This window comes from Dreissena polymorpha, chromosome 15, assembly GCF_020536995.1.
Source record: "Dreissena polymorpha isolate Duluth1 chromosome 15, UMN_Dpol_1.0, whole genome shotgun sequence".
NCBI lineage: Eukaryota > Metazoa > Mollusca > Bivalvia > Myida > Dreissenidae > Dreissena > Dreissena polymorpha.
In genome coordinates, this window is record NC_068369.1 from 31,457,969 (window position 1) to 31,481,154 (window position 23,186).

General features: G+C 32.3%; 1 protein-coding gene and 1 long non-coding RNA gene across 9 annotated transcripts in view; both read left to right on the plus strand.

Moving 5' to 3' along the window:
• Window positions 1-23,186, plus strand: part of LOC127861221 (uncharacterized) — a 361,489-nt gene that overhangs the window by 266,591 nt on the left and 71,712 nt on the right. The gene's annotated exons all lie outside the window — the stretch shown is intronic.
• LOC127861237 (uncharacterized) lies at window positions 9,595-10,766 on the plus strand. The gene is made up of 3 exons (XR_008040143.1): window positions 9,595-9,717; window positions 10,146-10,289; window positions 10,517-10,766. It is a non-coding gene; the product is annotated as an uncharacterized LOC127861237 (long non-coding RNA).

The following is a 23,186-nucleotide window of genomic DNA, read 5'->3' on the forward strand; positions in this document are numbered from 1 at the left end:
ACCATACTAGCCGGACTACTTCGACCCATTTAATGACGTCACATTACGCGCCCCGAAAATAGAACTATTTTATATTACGAAATATATTACGTAGTACAGCGTGTGACTTCATTTCTGTGACGAAACACAATAGTTTTATCTAAACTCTATAGAATTTAAGGACATGTCGGACGTGGTGTTTTTTAACAGTAAACTATTTGTTAAAAACATTGAACGAATTCAAAACGTATTTTGGAGTGTGTGTTTATCATGCATACATGTATATTTTGATAGGAATACAATAAAATAGTGTAGTTTAAACTAAGTTTCTATAAAGACATGGAAGAAGTGGAAGTGCATATTGTTTCAACGTTTTTGTTATAAACATCGGATTAAAGTTGTCAACTTAATTGTTATAGACATTGGATTAACGATGGCATTAAGATAAGCGTGTCAGAAACCTGTGTTTTCCCGGTTCGAATGTTTACACGTTAATTTACATAAACTGTATTCATACGCGTCTTAAATAAACTATGGTGTACCATTTTAGTCATTGTTTTGTCAGTATTGTTAAAGTAAATTCTACAATTGTTAACTGTTTTTTGTTAGTTGTTGTATATAATTAAAGAAATAGTACGCTAGTCACTTGTTCCAAGAGTTTGTATTACTCTCGTGGCTTGTACTATTTCGCATCACACTCGACGCTCCGCCTCTCGTGTGATACGTCATCACACAAGCCACTCGAGTGATACAAACTCTTGGAACAATTGACTAGCGTAATATTCCGAATGTATCATGCTTGTAAATAGTGCAATATTGAAATATGAGTCAATTATGTTCCAAGCAAGAAAAACCATGCAACCACACAGACGAATTTTACAGAGATTCAAACATTTCTAAGGTAACTCAGCAAAATACTTTCTATGGACAAATTGTTTATTTCCTTATGTGTTTGTAATTTATATTTTGACGATGATAAGACTAGATGTACGTACATACATGTAATATTATTTGGAATCCCAATGTAGAGCAACACATGTGTTGTGTAAATTTCCCAGCATTATGGGGCTATACGGTAATTGAAATATGCAAGCCGTATGCTAAATTACATGTGGGTTGTTAAATGTATGATGTATTTAAAAATAAACTTTGCTAGTCATTATTCACGCACATAACAATTCAATATATGAATTTATTAGACATTACATGTATGCATTATCTATGTTTGTATATATATGTGTATGCTTGTACATACCGTTAATTACAATAAAATATAAAGAAGTGAAACTCCAGCTGCTGGAGCAGTATTGAATTTTCATTAAAAACAATTAGTTGGTCCTTTATTTAAGGCAAAAGACCGATTGCCCAAACGGTACAAAACAGCACAATACAGCACAATACAAACCAACATAAACAAAAAATATTAATAAAGCTGGAGTCACCGCCTTGGAACGGTCAATGCAAAGCATTGGGGGTTTAAACCGGTTATAGAGCGCTCAACCTCACACATGGCCCAACAATATTCATAATACATTTAAGTGTAAATACAATTAAACATCATAGCATTGCAACTTAAATCAAACAATAATAAAAGGGACTTAAAACGCATTCAATTTAATTACAATTTAATTACTCAATGGTATTGAGGATACCAGAGCAACAGAGTTACAACTTTTTGACGAACGATAAAATGAAACTACAAACAATACATGTTTTTGTATCTGTCTAAGCAGACATCGCAAATCAATATAATAATAGACGTTATAGTATCTTCATATCAAGACTTAAACCACTTTAATGACAATGAATACAGATCTTAACATATGACCTATGAACCTGTTTTCACTTCTTGTCAAGTAATTTCTCATACTTGAACATGTTATTTTTTTTATCGAAATCGTTAAATAAGAGGAAGGTATAATTCATTGTATTGCTTCTATCAAGTTCATGAAACGCAAAACTCATGCCCGAATGTGTGTTATGTACAAATTCTTAGGGAAGAATGTAATACCTTTATATTTACCTATTACTTAAAGTTTGCCCTATTGACAATACTCTTCATTCATACAAGTCATTTCTGCAAAACTTCATGAAATCCAAACATATATGATAACTATGTTGTATTTGAAAATATGGGTTCCTCATTAAATAGATGATTTACAACGTCAAAATACACTGCTTTAATTCCGTGTTATAACTCTTCTCGCACTGTAAACCTTTACAAGTGTTTGTTCGAATTTAGTTTCAAGATCTATAGTCTATATTCACTGATGTCGATTCATATATTAACGAGACAAAATTCGGACGTCAAGTAGTATGGTTCATATTCTATTCACTTGTCTAACTTTTAAAAGGTAGCATTTTTTCAACAACGGGATTAAGGGACTTGAACACGGTTTGTAAAATTTCATCTATCTTAAAATGTTCAATAGAATCAAAACAATGTATGGATTCCAAAAATAAATATCATGTTCGACTTAGAGCCATATTTAAAAGGAACATTATGTTATAGAAAATCATCAAACGAAGTCGGCTAAATACTTAAACAGCTGTTACTTACAATCATCTGTATTTAACTTAATATTATATGCAATTATGATTAATTATAATTTTCACAATGTTTTAGTTTTATTAGTAATTCTCGATTTCACGTTGTTCATGTTTTTCTAGTTATCTATTGTGTTACGTTTAAGTCAATAACTTTGGGCTTGGTATGAGGGTTTGAGCCCCATAAAACCGCTTATGTATCAATTACCCTTTCAATATACCAAATAATTTAAATGGCGTTGATCCAATGTAGTCATGCGTGTGTGTAGTTAGGCGTGTTGTCTAGACCATGTGTTTTTGTCTCTCCGTTCTGCAATTGGTTCCGTGTCAAATATAAAGGCCCGCATAGTAAATTAGGTTTCTATCCTTCTGTTTAAGCTTATGTGTTTTGTTGTTATTTTTATATACTTGTTACTATTCACATTTAATGGCATAAACAACTCAAAACCGTTGAACAAGGCCTTAAAACCGTTTTTTATAAGAAACCACGCTATTGTGTTGACGTAAAATAGAAATATATACATTATATTACGCCCTGAAATGATGGACAATATGAAAAATGCTCTCCGAATTCGTTTCACACCTCATAATAACATGTAATAAGACAAAGGCTGAAATGGACGAACATATTGACTCTATACAATCTGAAATTATGAACATTGAAGAAGGGGTTCATTATATAAACGGCAACCTGATTGTAGTTTACAAAAAACCGATCCAGAAATGTATAATAATCTAGTTTACCTACCATCAACATGTGCCTTAAAACGATACCATAAGCATATTCATGAAAGAAAAAAAAACAAATATAGAAGAGATCATGCCTGAAAGTGTGAATGTGTAAGATATATTGGATTTGAAAAACGCTTCATCGATTAAGTACCAACACCATTTATGCTTGTAGTGTGGTTTTAAAAGTTGTCTGTTGCCGATAACCCTATCGACTCAAGTATTTGCGCCGAACCTAAACATCGTTTGTTATTCTAGGTTGAGTGTACCATCAATTTTGCAAAATTATAACTGCCCTGTAACTATCAAGTTAAGGGTCGGTTTTCCGCATTTGATCATTCGCTTGAGTAATTATAAATTAAATAACATTAACTGAAGAAATCATGTTATTTAAATATTTGAAAGATTCGGTATGTTTTCGCAAATCTTATTAAAGTTGGAGTACAATTATCTTGAAAAGTGAATCATAACAAGTTACTATGACCTACTTTCACCTGCTTTTTGAGGTGTCGTTTGAAACAAAGAACATATTTTGGCCAATTGGTCATGGAGTTACTTGAATGATATATAATTGATCAAGAGATTTAACTTCCGTTTAGACGATCGATAGCGTTGATACAAACCGACACTCTTTATCCTGATGATGATAAATAATGTCTACGTTTTTTTGGTTGATGGAGATATGGAGTCGCTGAACAGTTTTGCAGTAATCGCATTTGCTCTAACAATTACGATTAAGTTGTTTTATGTCATCATTTAGTTTGATTCGTTTACCTAGTGTATACAAATGAGATGCTTATATAGTAACGTTTTTTCACAATAAACCGAATCCAACTATTTAACAAAATAAGTATAAATACAATACAAACAATGCATACAATAAATGAATAAAATGATTCAGTTTGTTTATAACATTTCATTTACAGCAATAATATTATTACATGATCATCAGAAAATCACCATATTTATGTTTATTGCTTTGAATTGTTATCGTGAGCAAATTATTACTAATTGATTAAAAAAGAACAATAACAGTTGTTTATAGTCTATCAAATATATCGATGCGTCAATATAAAGTATATCATTGATAAAAACAGCGTGTTATGTAATGCACATAAAATGTTTCCATCTTTTAATTCCACAAGGAATATCTTTATCATATGATGCTTCTGTTTAAATATGTTTTCTTTAGCACATGAACATTTGTTTGCGGCCAAAATTTACTATAACAATGTATATTTCTGCACATTTTCCCAAATATTATTGCAAGAAAAACATATACAAAAAGTGCAAGGACATATAAAATAACATTATATATTCTGAATTGTACCATTTCAAGATATAAATAAACATTACAAAAGAACAACCAATTGTATGTTACCCGATGCAAAACTTGATTTTTTTTAACGAATATGTCTTTAATTAGATATGCAACCCACGTAAATGTCAACTACATTTTTGGAAACAATCACTAACTATGTCAATCACCACCAAAATTCAGTTTGATGGTTCACATAAGTTAATAACAATAGTGTAAAGGCAACATCTGGAAAAGGAACAGATACTTGCGATTTCGAATTCAGTTATTGTGCAGTGCCTCACAATGCTGACAAATCTGATCATGTTCATTATATAATACGTATAGTTAAACACGGTTTCTATGACTCGTATTGTCGTTATAAAATATGAAAAAATCAGGTCCGTCTGTATATAAGATTTTAAGGCACCTTTTAACAGATTTTGGCATGCATTGAAGTTGGCCATTAAATGCTGTATTTCGATAAATGCAAACATTGGATCTTAAAAGCTCCAGAAAAAAATTAAAGAAAGAAAAAAGTAACCCTCTGGACTAAAAGTCCAACGCTTAGACCACTCAGCCATCCGTTCTTTTGCAATGAACTATGTATTGTATACTTCATATAAGCAATCCTTGAAGTGTCACCAAATATAACGACCATAACTGAACTCTCATAATTATCAATCGCTTCGCGTTGCAACGCTTTATAATTTTCAGTTTTTTAAATCATCAAAAGATGCCTATTTAAAGCATGGTAAATGTTCAGTATTACTGTTTCATCACAAATATCATAACTTCAACAAAACATGTGCGAATCTGAAACTTTTTGTTTAATTTTGTCAATTTACCGAAACATGAAAAGGTCTCTTTAAGACAGACCACCATTGTGACTATGGTTATGCAATTAGACAAGAGTGTGTTAAGTTTGGTTATCTTGCCAAACAGATGACCATCACAAACTATTCGACGCAATATGTACCAGCTAGAACATTAATGCGCGAAAAAGCGAACTAAAGTCATTAAATTGTAATGAACGTGTTTATTAAAAACATTAATTTTCAATTCAGTAGTATTTCACCAGATTATAACCATTATTTTATGTAAATGAATCAGGCAAATTGTGGACATTATGTTTAATGGAAAGGATTTCCCGTACGTTAAATTGTATGGTTTTATATTGCATTATTACAAAATAATAAATCGGTCTCGCGTGCTAAAACACTTACTGTAATCGGCAGTTTCTCACAGACAAAACAACATTATTAATGCTATTTTAATTTGTATTACCTCTAGTGAATTTATGAACAATATTACTTCCAGTAGTGACAAGCGGGGATAATAGAACACAGTTGAAAATAACAACTGTACGACGTAAAAAACTATTAACGATTATTTGTTTACCTTGTAAACAGTTTTACTATGAAATAACCTGGATCGAAAAAATAAACAAGTTTGCATAAAGCATTTTTATATCTCTAGACCTTGTGCTTTAATTAAGTAATTATATTTATACAGTCGATATCAATATGTTATGTTAGAAAGGAATGCAGGTTTCACGATGTACTCAACTAACATATCTACGTAAATTATTCAATGCAGATAAACTAATATTTTAATGACAATGATTTCGTTTTAATAAATGAAAATTAAATTATCATACTTTATTTTGTAAAATAGTATGGTTGACAAAAACATAAAGATATACACATAGTTCAGGTAAAACACAAAAAAACACATAACGTGGTAATTAATACAAATTAACACATTTTAATACATCATAATTTATTTGATACATATGCATAGATGCGGAAAGATAATAAAACACTTCAGTTCGCACATGACACTGACATGAAGAAAGCACTTTGCGTATACAGTAAAGATAAACCCTGATTATGATTTTAATATGTTATGTACATTTCACATTTGAAATAATCTTGCAATTTGAGAAATAGGATCCGTACAGTATGTTAAATAATTAAACAAAAATAACGTTTTTTTTCCGCCTAATAACAGTGTCAGACTCACAACAAATTTGAAATTGCACATGTAGAAAGCAATGACGGTCAGGTATACACTAAACGGCTTATTAGTATAAAATGGTGTAATTATTAAAAACAACAAATAATTAAAAGTTTGTATCTTATTTTAAAGAATCAGAAACAACAAAAGCGACAACACCGACACCAATTGATTTGCCAATAGCAAATGATTTTACAACACAAGCAGATGGCATGGAATCGGCGACTAACAGTTCAGAGAGTACGATTTTTTTCTACGAATCTGATGAGTTAAAAATGTTAACATATTACTCACCATCATGTAAGACCGGGCGCGATCATTTGTAAATGATGACCACGTAATAGAACGTCTGTACGCTTGTAATAATGGTTAATAAATTATATTTAACTCTTGTTTATTAAATTACTGACTGAAGAGTTTTCAGCTGCAGATGTAGGCATTACAGTTGCCATCTTGGTTTTATTCGGAGCAGTCGTTTTGATCATCATTATCGAAAGAAGGTTGGTGAAGATTGTTTTATTGCGATTTTTAGTCTGATTTAAACAATACTACATCTTTACTAATTGTTTGAATATAAGGAATATAGTGTTATAGTTGAACTCGTCATATATTATTATTTACCACTAGATCGGCATTAGTCCATATATAAAACATGCTATACAAATTGTGTCAACATAATTGTGTTTGTTTCTTCATAATAACACTCGCCATGCTATCATTATATATTCCGATGCACATATTTCCAGAGGAACGATGCAATGCAGTTTGAAATTGAACGAAACCAACACACTTGCATTTCAAGACATGCGATCTCGTTAGAGTACCAATGATCCCATTGTGAATCATGATAACTTTATATTAGAGAAATGCTTTCATTCAGTTGAAGACAATACCCAGCATTATACTACAGTAGATGGACCAAAAGACGTCAATGCTGAGACCGGTAATTACAATTCAATAAATGACATCGAAAATGTAAAAGATGTCTAATGTGAATATGATTACACAACAAATGCTTCGACCAATGGACCCAGCAAAAGGAAACCAGACAATGTCTATAACAAACTCAAGATAGACCGACCTGGTGACTATGATCACGTGGGCACACGCGTGTATATTTTTCCAAAAGCTAGCAGAGAATACGATATATCTACAGCTGTCAGTTCACAAAAGAAAGATGACATCATCGACTGTGACCATATTCCACTCACGTTGTTATAACATTTACATGGGAAAATGGAACCAACCGCCTAACACAAGTGACTAGTATGTCATTAATGGGATTGATATCAAACTTCCTGCATAAGACCCATCGGTTCATGATCACGTCAAAACTAAGAAAGTCAATTATATATAAAATGATTTGACACTCGTTATGAATGGTGTGATTTGTAAAAGTCTTTCGTAATCGCGGAATAAAAAAGGGAGCAAATTCAACATAGACGCGTGATAGCCAATACAAATAGTCGCAAGTAGATTTATAATATCCTATATAGCTTTATAATAAGTAAGAGAAATAATCAACGATTATTTATCTCTGTTGTTTGTTACTTATTCGACATTTAAAGGTCTATCTAGCTTCCACTCGCAAGGGCAGAAATAAAACAATACTGAACTTGCGTATGTATCGCAGTTCTTTAGAAAGCTCCCTAAGTAGAGGTCGAGCCCAGAATAGTTCAAATATCAGGCGGAAACAATATTTACTTTTAGTTTACGTTGTCCAACTGTTTGTGTTCTGCATGTTACCTCATTATTGGAAAATTTACAGTATATTATTGGAAATATATATAAAAGCAAATATTTTAATAAGTAATATATACAATTGTTGCAATAATCTGAGATGGTATGTATGTTTTGTATTCAATCGAAGGTCATGCTGTTTTTGCATATGTACGTTTATGACAATGAGCTGTATATATGCTTAAGTCTAATAAACTATTATGTTCTGTTCTGTTCGGTATGTTCATCACTTTTGTTCCAGTAACGTTGATCGCCTGCCGCACATAGTGTTGAACGTTTACGTTGCAAATACTATTACATTTATTTTGTTCACAAACATTTAATGCATAACTGGTTACAGTTCAGTTCAGTCGATCGAATGCTTAGGTATATGCTGCACAGACTGTTGTGCATATATGTTATACAGACTGTTGTGCATATATGATAAACAGGCCGTTATGATTTAACTTTCTGAGAGTGTCAAATATTTTTGGTGCACAGTCAGTTGACGTATATGCTTAACAGTCTGTCAAAAGTGTATGTTTCATAAACTGTTAAAAGTATATGTTTCACAAACTGTTAAAAGTTTATTTTTCACAATCTGTTAAAATTATATGTTAAACAAAGTGTTAAAAGTATATATTTCACAAATTGTAAACGTACATGTTTTGCAAAGTGTTTAAAGTATATGTGTCACAGACTATTAAACGTATGCGTTGCTTAGAGATTTAAACGTACATACTTAGAACAGAATATACAGTAAAGCATATACGCAATATCTTATGTAGGCGGAAGAAATGTATGTGCTTATGCACAGTTTCGCACATCAGATGCCTTTTGAAACTATGGATTTCACAGAAGTATATCCTTATACTGATAGTTAATCCATCTTCATTCAGTTACTTTTTGACTGTTTGCTCATCTTAAAGCAATGATTGTATTTTGAGGAAAGAAGGGATATAACTCCATATTTAAAGTAAGTATTCTTCGTATTGTGATAACGGAACATGTGTTAGAAAGTTAAAATTAAATTGTTGTTCACAGTTATACTTGATATTCTTAAGTATATAAATACTGTTTAAATGACAACACGCATTTCAATGAAAGCATACATACTCTAGTCAATGTGTTAAACATTGCGTTTTGTGTATCAAGCAATGTTAAGCATGTTATAACTCGTAAGTATGCGAGTCGGAGATATATACTTGTATGATGGTGTGATGGTATGATGTAAAGTTAATGAGTTTTGTCCAAACCGGAAACACTTTGAACAATGAAGTTGTACTTTACCAAATCTATCTTTACTTTTGTCCAGTTCAGGGCTGAGTGAGAGTGACAATATGTGTTGGTTAGGAATATTAGGAGTGACAATATGTGTTGGTTAGGAATATTAGGAGTGTTAATAGTGTTGAATAAGTCAACACACGGTGAGTATGGAGAGTGTACAAAATACGGTCGTCGATTACAATGTTTACACTATCAAGCGTTTTATAATAAGTGTTAGGTTAAAAGGGCATACTTTTCCGTATAAGAAATATCGCCAATTTGTTTCTTTGAAATTTGCATATAAATTTAGTGTGCTTTCAAGTCCAAAAATGTGAGAAAAATAGACAACATTTTTTTTTAGCAATGCTCTTACTTGCTTGTGTACCCGTTTTTATCACATCAAATGGTATAAAAGTGTGCTATTCTGTATACATTGATACATTTATATAAAAGTTGTTGTTTTAACTTTGCAAATAATAATATATTTACAAACATGATACTTTATGTAAACATGTAACTCAAATGCGGATTGTTTCATATACCAATGCCGCCCTAACGTTCAACCTCACGAGTTTTTTCCCCATTTCAGCTGAGAAATACAGGATCAGTGGAGACTCAACGGAATGGCTTCAAACAAAATGTAACATGGCTGCGCCACAACTTTCTTACAAGAACGTCTACTTTGAAGTGAACGAAATCAGTGGCAATCTACCGACCTCAGACGTTTGGATAGGTCATTGAACAGCTTAAGTTCCATTTTACTTCCATGATAACTGTGTGTATCGGATTTAATGTATTTGATTTAAAGGTTATATGTGTTTATGCAAAGAAAAAAGCATGCATACAATAAAATGTATTCTTTAAACAAACTCAGTATACACAAATGCTGCATGCCAAACAAGACTTGTCAAGTTACATGACCTGAGTGAGATGTTTTCGAACAATATGTTTGTGTTGCAGGTTGTGCGGTCGTTCGGAATGCACCAACATACACAGTAACAAGTATCGGTTATTGCAAAAGTGTGTGTGTCAATTCAACACTATTCGGAATACAGACAAGTCATGGCCAAGATATATTTATAATTATAATTGTATACCTTAAATATATTATTGTTGGGTCCGATTGGGCAATTTAATGTCCAATTAACGTTACGTATGCAAAATCTGCTATGATACACACTATATAGGGTAACAGTCAGATTTCAATTATGTAGTGTAGACATATGTGACACAATGTTGTGTTTTTGTGTGTACATTCAATATCAACAGACATGAATCGAAAGTTACGAGACTGGGAAAAACAACTGGCCAATGTTTGGATTACAATAAAAATTGATTATATTATGTGTTTTTAAAAAAGGCTCAGGGAATCAAAATCATTAGTGCTACAACCTCTGGTAAATGAATTTCATTCGAATCAGTGATATATTGCCTCAAACATAATTTGCAACATTACAACATTGTTATAAAAACGCAATAACGACATAAACACTCATAATATCCACATCTAGCCCTCGGAACATTGTCATTCAAACGTGTACCCTGAAAATATATGTGAACAGTTTTGCCAGAAAGAAAACGTTACTTGAAACTTCAATGATTCTAACGCAGACACAAAGCTTACGTAAAACGACGGAATATTTTTTCTCAGAAGAGGCGACCTGACAAAATTGTTGATCTTATATCTTATATTATTTGTATTTATAATTGCTCCGTAATGTATAGTTTTTAGTGTTATTAAGAAACCTATCAAAACATGCAAAAGGGGATAAGCGAGGAAAAGGGCTTAAATGGAAATCCCTTTGTGCAGTAGCTGTATCCGTTTTAAGGTATATGGGTCCCTTTAATTGGCCGTATTGAAACTCTTTAATGCATCGATCGATTTCGAACGTACTAACTTGGAACAGGTCTTAACCATACTCGTGACAGCGGTACGCAATAATAACATAGCTACATTCAAGGTCAACATTTTATTATCAAACCATTATATACGTGTATTTAGGCTAAAAATCCATTTAAAAGCAAAATGCTGGAGTATTTATTATGAACATGATAAATTTCATTCATTTTTTGCAGTATGTTATGAATTGTCGATGCGTCGATACATCTATGGATGGAATCGTAATTGGAGTATGTGGTGGAGATCTTTGTACACATGCCTGTTATGCAATCTTCTCTCAAAACACCGGTTCATTTTTGATGAAGTAATAAATATAAAATAACTGTAAATTTAAAGAAACGACCGCATAGTTCTTAACAGACGTCGATAAATCAATATAATATCGATATTAATACTAAACTATTACTGCATGTATTTGTAAGATTTTCCTTAATTCAATGATTCCAGAATCAATTTAATATGTTTAGTTTATTATATAATCCTATCACTTTGGACAGTAGAAAGTATGGGCGGCTAATTCTCAATAAATTCATATATATGCAACTAAAACAACAAAATTCCAGTCTCAGTAAATTTCAACCAAACGCACAAGGGACATGATGGGGACTGCCTTGTATACTTCTTACGGGCTTCGAATGGCAAGCCTGTAGAAGAGAAGACTACATCGAAGCATTGTGTAGTAACAGCAGTAGTACAGGTTTGTGCACACAGTCGATCACTTAAAGAAATCTACAGTAAAATCTCTGGCAATCACACAATAATTTTTCAAAAATTACATGTATCTTAAATCGTTTAACAGTACACCTTTACTCAAAAAGCATGCTTAATACTCTGCACATAAGTCAAGCTCGTTAAAAAAAAAACTGATGCAAGTAGAATTCAGAGACAATATCATTTATTTTGAAAATTTTCCAAAACCGTTATTCTCACTGAACATTTAAGGCAAGTATCTTCTTCTATAAAACAAATTGGCTTAGCACAACCAGCTTGCGGATTTCAAAAATAGCGTATTGTGTTGTTGTTGGCTTATCCAACAAAAAACCAATATAATTGCCGTTATCATTGTATGCGTTATGTTTAACGCAATCAATAATCCATTAACATAAAATCAAAACTGAATTATGTTGTTTTTCAGAATCATTTGCAACAACAGTTATAGAGGAGAATGCACAGAAAAACACGTGGACCGAAGGCAATAACGTTTGTTTGGATGCCAACATGTATCCAGCGACCTTCGAAAGTGTAAACAATACCCCCCATCTCATATGTTTGAGCAGCATCGATATTACTGGACGGGAATTGCCAGGTCAAACACATTGCTCAAAGGAGACTGATTAGAAAGCACCTACTACTCAAATCGGGAATATGCGATTTTTTTTTAAATATAATAGGGCAGAATACTTACCAATCACAAACCGTTAAAACACACACTAATCAAACCGCAAACAACATGTACTAGCTCGCTTTATTTATAATTTACTAGAAACAAACACAATATATTTTACTAAAATACCAACAAAAAAGATGTCGAAACATTTCTTTCAAAAGTTTGGTCGCTTTGAAAAGTACATTTATTATTTGCTCGGCATACAAAACGACAGTCTGACGGGACTTGAGGCAGAACACTTTCTACAGTGACTAGATTAGTTTCATGACGATATGTGACCATTCTGTGTCGAAAAACAACGCATCTGTAGCTTAGGTGCTTAATTTTGATTCAAATAGCATCGACATATAAATGCCAAAATATATAAAATGTGAACACAAAATATTTAATTCGGAACTGTGCCCGGATAATATATATAATTGGACACAATTCCTACCTTGAACGCTCACGAATCGTGATCGGATCGGAGATCACTTTATTAGACTGTATACTGTTTAATTAACTCGGATTCTACATAACCCGAAATCGCAACACAAATCTTCAAGAATATGAGTTTAATTCGTTTGTCAAAGGTATACACACGGCTGTAATGCCGATCGTTTTAATAAGATAACAAGCATGTCGCTCAATTTAACTATTTTCAATAGACTGTACAACCAGTAACTTTCGAAAAATAATCAACAATGGAAGCGTTGACTTTTTTTTTCTTAATGACGCACTAATCGCAATGCAAGACAATGGTATTCATAAAAAACGCGTTTTTAAACAAGACATTGACACTCGAACTCGGATAAGGTGTCAACTCATATCGAGGAGCTCAATCATGTTTTCATTACCACATCCGACTCTACTATGGCCTTGGATCTCACTAATGTTATCCGCTAAAACATATGCAGTTTTTTATTGGTATAAATCTCGATTTTAAGATCGGTAACATTTTAGCATTTGACTTCTTCATGTTCTAGAGTATGTATCCAACCTTTCAACACCATCGGTTAATATTTAGATGCAATTTCAAAGCCGTCATCAGCATTTTGCGTCACATCCGACTTTTTTGTTGTTGTACAAACCGCAATTTCAATGATACAATTATGCCAGCAAATACTTTCAGAATGTGCATCATGCCCAAGCACCACCTATGTTATCCAGACATTACTATTAGCAATTTATTGTATCGGTAAGTTGCACGGAAAGCATAGGGATACTGTAGACTGGCGACTTTTAGAACATGACGAACTACTAAAAAACTAAATCGCTGTTATGTCATAGAAAGTAGATTGCAATATTCAGCTTCTCGGATAAGTTGTATTCAATGAAATGACGGATTGAAAATAGTTGAACCTTAGAAAATATGTTTGGGGCGTACGTCCAAATTCGCTTTTGGTACGTTACCAAATTTAATGTTAATTGCTGAATACTAATATACTAGCACATACTGCAGGCAGTTTAATGGTGTTATCGGTTGAATAGGTGTGTTAAGTTAAATGTTTCTCACACAATTACAATTATATATAACTCCACACAAAACAACCATTTTAATTTTAGCCCAATACTATCACATAATATGAAGCTCACAATTTTTGCACAAAGCAATATTCGCGGACCGATTTCCTTTCAGCAGAGTATAAAACAAATAACTAGTATTTCCTACCATACAGAAACATATCATGACTTGGTATGCAACATTAATACAAACACGTTGGCATTATAGTTTTCAATGCGTGTGTTCTAGAGAGCACATACTTAAGCGATGTATCATACGGTTTCTTGGATGGGAACACAAGGACATTGAATGTCACAAGCAATGAAACCAAACAAGCTCTACGCAAATCAGGTATTCTTTGGGAAAATTTAGTCAGCATCTAGACGTATAGCTGGTTGTTGTGTTTAGATATATATTAAAATAAAGGACATCGTTTTTTGTTGTGATAAATTACATAAAATCGGGATAGATTAAATTGTGTGTATATATAATGTTGCGCATGTGACGTAATTTTTCATGTTCCAATATGTACGTTAATATATTATGATACTGACAATTAAAAAAGAGTTTTATTTTTATATAAAAATTAATTGATACAAGTCTTGAAAGTTTGTAACTTAAGGTATTTTTAATTGAAGTATGGCTGTTTTAAATTGAATATAAAATATTAATATGATTAATTCAACCGAAAAAACATTTTTTTTTCTATTTAAATAGGAGGCCAAAGAGATTATACACCATCAACTGAAGGTAAAACGACTATTAGAGGTGTCACAAAAACAAGTGTAGGTCCAACAACCATGAGAGACGTCACACGATCAACTGAAGGTCAAATTAGTATAGGTGATACGAAAGGGACCCAAGTCAGATCTAAAAGTTAGTCGCACATTTATGCGCTTATAAGTGATATTTTTCAGAAAAAGACATCTACAATTAACAAGCCACACAAGCACTGTGAGGATGAGTGGTTACAGTGATTGCAAAGCAAACGGTCGAGTTTCTGTTGAAAAAGCTGTGTCCGACAGCAACTTGCACGTTATGGGGAAACCCAGCTTCTCAGAGAACGAACATCTTGATCGTAACAGTACAACACACGATGCAAATGTAGGCCTTGTAGAGGAACTCATTTACCATACCATCAATGATGCAGTAGAACAACAAAGAAACGTCAAAGGCGACTCCAATGATAACGAGTACACAACGAGTAAGGTAGTAAAAATTGAGAAGGATACTGACAAGATTTTCAACAAGCTGAAACTCGAACGCCATGTTGAGTATAACCATGTAAATGGAAATTATTCGGTGCATGACAAACCAATAAGCAATCACTATGACACGGCTTCGGAAAGCGTCAAAGGAAATGCAACACTAGCAAGCATAAATGATGAATACGACCATGTTGAAGGTACTGGACGTATTCATGTCGCAGCAACAAGCAACGACTGCGACATGACTGACTCTGTAATGGAAGTCAGAGCTTGATTTGCATCGGCAACAGATGACGAAGGTGAATAAAACCACATTACTAATGTACCTGGTCCTACCCGTGAAGAAAGTAAAGATGTTACCGCGTAAATAAACCTACAGGGGTTTATCGATGTAAGTGTAATATAAGTTATTAGACCTGAATTCGCATCGACCATGCTTTATATCAGCGTGTAATCATCCGACTGTGAAATTGTGCATCTCCTTATATTGTGTTTTACATAAATATGCTATGGTTGAATTAAAACAAAGGTAGCAAAACACACGCGTCTTCTCAAAATAAACCACGTAAAATCTCGGCGGTATCGTGGAATTGGGGTTTTAGACTTTATATTAGATTTATCTCTGAAGGTTTTAAATCAATAACGAGATGGTGTTGATCATTGTTTAATTATCTTTCAGTTAATCAGTTACAATTAAATTTTTACAATCCTATTGTTCTAGTTTGCAAACAAACATTGAGTAGTTTAACGACAATATCATTGAAATGCATTTACTTGTATTGATATGAATACATTTAACACTTTACGTTTAATTTATTTACATTATTATTATTATTAGTACGGATTTATATAGCGCCCTTTGCATGCAAGATTGCACGTTCAAAGGCGCTTAATTAACATTAACAGTGTTATGAGTAAATTAATGCAGAGTCTAAGGTTAAACGCTTGTAATAATGGGTTTAAAATTCATTGATTTGCATATTTCATTACCGAGCATTGTTGATTATTTGCTGTGTTTTGTATATGTGTGTGTCATGTCTATTACGTTTGTTTGTGTCATACTTTTTAAAAATTGGCCCTTTGCTATAATTAAGGGATCAACTGATATTATAAAGGCTATCTCCAGATGGAGAAATGTTTCTATGTTTATATGAGATTGATTCAAATTTATGGAAGATATCTTTGTTGGCAGTAGGTTTGTTCCTATTTGTGGTGCCATTACATAAAAAAAAAGTTATATCCTTTATTTAATTAATCGGCATTGATTTAAATGTGATTTTAAATGCTTGTAAATATTGTTGAGTGTTAAAATACAATATTTATGTGACTATCAAAACAGTCTTTTTTTAAACGAATTACCCTTTGATATTAGTTTTATCAGGCATTACTTATAGTCACTGACATCTGAATGAACGAGCATGATCTAACAAAACACGAACACACAGTTTAACGCCAACTGTAACAGCGTTTTCCAAAATCTACATCGACGTTTGCTCGAAATATGATCTTGTCTTACATAAAGCTTTAAAGCTCTGATGTGGACATAATGAACAAGCAAAAGCTTTTAGAGGAGGAAAGCAAATTTGACTTTTTTCTTGTCAAAGGCAATAGTAATTCATTTAACCGAGTCCGTAATATTAAAAATCTTAACCTACGCGTGCTTATACTTAATAAACAAGAGCAAAAACATTGTACTTTTTGCCGTTGTGTATGTGATTTACAACTCAAGAAATACTCAATAATTAGTTGAATGTATACACATATTTATCTAGATACAATTTAACTTTAATATAATTTTACAAGTGTTGACTGTTTGCATAAAAGTGCAACTATATTAAGAGGTAATGTTATGATAAACAACGAGATACTTAAAAACGGTTTTTCAATTTGAAGTTTTTCCAGCATACATCAAAACATGTACAGTATTTAGCATCCTTGTCTAAAGCGTGGACATTTCGTAACATTCAGAAAATAATCTTTTGCTAAAGCTTCTTTTATGCGTCTCTTACGTCTGAATTGTAGACCATTTCGGGCGTTTTCACACTGCATGTTTCTGTACAATGATGAAGCTTCGTTTGTTATGTTTCATGTTTCAGTTTTTAACTTCGAGTTAATAAAAATATAAAACGCAATATAGATTATATTCCTGATGAAAGCAATGTTTAAACATAATTAGCTGTTTGATTGAACAGAACAACAATACATTATATCTTTGGCTACGTCTTTAAGCTGGCTAGACCTTTCATATTTTCTCCGTTACAACGATAGCATTAGGTGTGCACACCTAATCTCCGCTTTCTATGACAAACAGGTACTAGTTGTATTTAAAAGGCCAGGGACACGCTCATAGTGGGGATTGAACTTGGACTCACATGATCGTAAAAACAACATTATACATATCGGGCTAATTACGACCTCTAATGTCATCTGAAAACACTGAACCAACAGCAAACAAAAATCAGACATTTGCATTAAATGTCAAAATTTAACACGTTGCAGTGTGTCAATGAAGTCCCCATCAAATGCGTCCACATAGAGACTTTAACATCGCAATTACATGTTTCTTTGGTGTAAAACTCGAAAAAGAGGATATTTCGAATGAATGCTTCGATAATAAAGAATAACAAATGTGTTAATAAATAGGCTGCTATATATGTTTGTTAAGTTTCATATCTTAAGCAACACTACTTTTTCCAGTTACGTGGGAAACTCAACTCAAACTGAAGGGCGGCATGGCTGATCAAACTCGTTCAACATGTTAAATAAAACTAACCGTGTATCTTATACAGGCGACTTAAACTAAAAATATGGCCTGCCAACGGAAAACAAGTTAGATAGACAGTGATACAATTAAGAAAGTCTAATCAAAACATCAGTTGTAGTTGCTTACTGCATTATCTGCATTTTATCTTAAACTATTGACAAAAATAATGATACATTTAAAAGTAAAAATGTGCAAGATAATAACATCAAAAACCAATTAAGTACTTTATCTAAAGCAGAATACGTTTAAAGTAAAATAAAACAACAACATTATTCCAATAGCAAACATTTGCATCAATATTTTGAAATAATTATATGCATATAGGCATCCACAAATATGTGCCTTGTTGTAAAACTAATTGGATTGTGTGACAAGTCAATCAATGAGAGGAATGCTCATATATTTATTAAATAGCCATATTAAAATACATTATTTCTTCGAATGACCAAACATTTTCGACTACGAGGAAGAAAATACTTCTTAATCGAGATAAAACAAGATAAATCGAGATAACGTTTAAGTTCTAGTGATTTGGTTCCTATACTTAATGGCACACAATTCATGATGCATTGTTCAATAATATTCCAACTATGTTATTTTTACTGACAATAATGTAAATGCTATAAATGTATGTCTGTACATTTTTCAACAAATAATATTAGGTATCAAATGAAAGCAGAAGATATCTTACACCATTATATCAGAGATACTTTGAAGGCGTTTTCTTTCCCACCTTAGTAACACATTTGGTGATTGTTAGTTTAAGCGTTCTCAATATATCGATCGGAAACGAAATGATTTACAACAATCCGACCGACCTACCGAAACACCGACCGACCGACAGACTTGAGCAGAGAATATAACCGGCTTCTTCGGTAGGGTGGGAAACTATTTATTAAAATTGGGAGATGCGTTTATTATACAAAATATTGTTTTGTTTTTAGTTTGAAAATAACTATTTTCGAGAATCGTGTTGACCTAAAAACGAAAGTAAAATATGTTTCTTATTTTGCAAAAGATATCTTTTCAATTACCTATAATTTCATTATTTTACAGCAATGTAAATCTTATTAAGACCTTCATTAGAGAAAGAAAAGTAGCTCTACGACGTATGCGTGTGAGATATTTAGAGTCCAAAACACGTTGTTATCGTTTTTAAAACATGATTTATGTATTCGTTGTATAAAAATACGTTATAAAGACACGGACGTATCTAAAATATATGAATGTGACACCGGTAAGGGGATTTACCTTCCGTATTTGAAAATCGAGTCAACGTTTTGAACTAAAAAAACGGCTACGAAATGAATAGTAACATTTATTAGGTTCATTTCGAAGCAGGTATGAACATGTATGTAGCATTAAAATAAAATAACGATGTTTTCAATACCCCGAACATTTATGAAAATACTCAGGCTCAGTATGTGTAATACTTTTAAATATGGATTCAAGTTCGTCACACGGAATGGTCAGTTTTGTTGGTTTGGTCGTTCATTCGTAGTATTATTTATAAGTGGTTATCTACTCACAGTTTGCAAAATGATATATTTTTCGTTTGAAGAAAAAAATCCGGGGTTATCTTTGATTAGTCCTGCTTCCTGAAAGAGCATAGTTTTAAGCGTGATAATATCAATATATCTATTCATATTTATGAGCATGTTCTCTCGAGCGTGCTTGTAGGTTTGCTTTCTTACACATAACGCAATACATATGAGTTGAATAGCGAGAACATAGCAACCTCTTCCGTTTTTGCTTTAAAAAAGGCAATTTATAAATCAAACACGTAATATTAAATTCAAATAACGTAAGAACCATCGTTCTGAGTGTTAACATAAAGTAGAAACTTGTTTATTGATGCACAAAATAAGTAGGAACCGCTATCTGCATGTGTTAAGGGTGATAATCAAGGTATCCGAACAATTAGACAACCAAATGAAACTCTTTTGCTACATAGATAATATCCGAAAAGTAAGTGCCCGAAAAAGAGCAAAGACGTTGTTTAACAAATCAAATGTTACAATTGTGTTACAGATGAAAACGCTTTAAGCAATGAATCCACCAACTAGTTTCAAGTTAAATATACTATGACAGCACCGGAACTTGATACGCAGAAGGGTTGTTTAACTTAAGGGATCTTTTACATCCTTCCATTCAATTCTGAAGTATATGTTGACATTTTCTCCACAATCGTTTGTTTTGTTCTTAGGAAAATAGTGTATTCTTTGTCTTATTTATTTATATGTATATTATATATAATGTATTTAATTAAATCTAAGTTAATTAATTGTCAAGAAATTGAATAAAGGCATTAAATGCTGTTTGAGGATAACAGTTATTGAAAACAAGAAAAATTATGGTAAATTTTATCAGATATATATACCGTTAGCAAATAGAACATTAGATAAATAAGATATCGAAATTTGTACAAGATGCGTGTACTAAACCAGTATTGCAATTATTAGATAGATATAGTTTAGAATTAACACTTTAATTGTGTAATTAATAAAAGAATCATAGCATTTCGGTCAAACATGGATAACATTGTATAATACAATATACACAGTATAATCTGTTTTACAAAAACTATTGTATATTCAGAAATAATACAATGCAAATGAGTGTTTTCTGAATTTTGTGAATGCGCTTTTGGCTTTGCAAAGTAAAGTGAGTACACAGGAACAATTGAGCTCATTGGTTTACTGCAAGAAAGTGTAGTGTGTTTGAATGTTTGGAATACAATGCCTTTCGGCCAGTGAAGTCCATCAATCACATGACACGTTAAAGCTTATCATTCTGTATCACAAACAACAAAAATCGAAAATCTAAGAAAATGTGTTGCAAAAAGACACATAATGTACATTAATTGTTTTAAGAGAAAGGATGTAATGCTGTTCAGTTCAAGACAGAAGCAGTATAACATTGTCTAATATTAATTCAAAATAAAATGGTCCAATAAATGCACACATATTTCTTTGCATAGCTGACTTAGCACAATGTCGTCAAAAAATTCTTAAAGTTTTTATATGCGGAAAATTGTCCGCACAAAGTTTTGCGAAAGGTTTGGAATTGTAAGGAATGCACACTACAATATAATCCTGATACCGCACTTTTTGCGGGTAATTAACATTGACGTATTGCAATAAATTAGTATACTTATCATCGAAACGCACTCTAGAATCGAACATATTGGAATCCATTTACGAAATAAGCAGTATATTTAACAAGCAAAATGCATAATTTATTTAGATAAAGTTTATCCTACATAAGCGGCATCTTATATGAATAGTAATGCTATTATTTAATAAAAAAGGGATCTAAGTCTATTGCAATGGTGTTGCTTGTATTTCTCGTCAACTTTTAAATACTGTTTTGTATTAATTTACTTCACATCTGAGTATGGCAGTCTGATTACCAACTAGGTGACATCATATATGTGGTGATTAGCTCTTCTGATATTTCTACGGTCATTATCCCTCAACGTATCATTAAATAATGGCAATTGGCAGTCCCTGGCATTAGTATGTGCACTGGTGAACACGTTATCCCAAGACAAGTGTGCGTTGGTTAACTGACCGCAATCATGTGTATCAATTACTATTTGAACAAACGTATTGAACAATATGAATATGTCTATATCTATATGTAGCATGCGATCCCCAGTTTGTGGACAGTTTTAACACGAATGACGTTTTTTTTTTTACTTTTAGGTGCGGTTCATATATCACGCACATATTTCGAATATCAAGTATGTACCCAGATCTTTGGTATAATCGCGATGTAAACTATTACTAAGAAACTTGTCTTTCAATGTGAGATTACAGATGCACTTTTAATTAATGTTCATTGACAGTGAAAAATAGTATAATTGTATTACTTGTAGGATCAGTTAAACTGTCGATGAGCAGGCAACGCAGTAGTCATACTACAGCGGCAGTGTGTTGGATTTTTCAATACGATTTGTAGCGATTGTTAGTTTATGTACACTTAAACAACATGTACGATTAAATGGTCACACAACTGTTCATAGCAACACATGCAAATATGTTTTAATTTAATATGTTATTGCGTGTATGCATTAATCTCCAATATGAAACCAGGACAATATCATTGTTATCAAAACAACTTTGTTAGAAATAATGGCATCGACTACATTGGTATTTAATTTTATCCCATCATCAGACGTGCATTGTCGAAATAAACCCCTGTGGAATAAATTTTCCTCTATTTCGGCAGTGCTGAAGTAGAGCTTTCCGGCGCGGCGGACTGTTATGTGAGGAGGATGGTAATATTACTCGGAATCAACTATTAAGTAATCAGTTTTAGTAAAATCGAATCAGATTAAACAAAACAAACAATTTGATACTAAGATGTAATATATTTGAAACACAAAATGCAACACAAACAGCAAAAAAACAATATTGTTTACAGATATTAAGTGCGCGTCCTCATGACGTCATTACTAAAAGGGACTACTTTTTGTATCACGGTTCAGTAGTTAGCAATTGTTCACCTTGTGTATGACTTTTCTTGTCAATGAATGGCTAAAAATCAACACAATGCAATAATAAAATATATTATTTTCATTTAATTGGAAATAAATTGTTCAGAAATAAATATTTAAAATATATGAAATGTTTCTTTTTTATTTCATGTATTTTATTAAATAAGTCAGCAGCAAATCAAGTCGTCTGCTTAAGTCTTAAATGTCAATTGTGATTGAAATAATGAAAAAATAAATAATACACAATCAAGAATTAAAATAAAACTGCAGCAAAACATATTTCATCAAATAAAATAAATTTTGACAACAATGTTCAACCAAGAAACAGGTGATTTTGATGTAGTATGGGATGGTTTGTTTTCAAATGCTGTGGAATTAAGTTTGGAA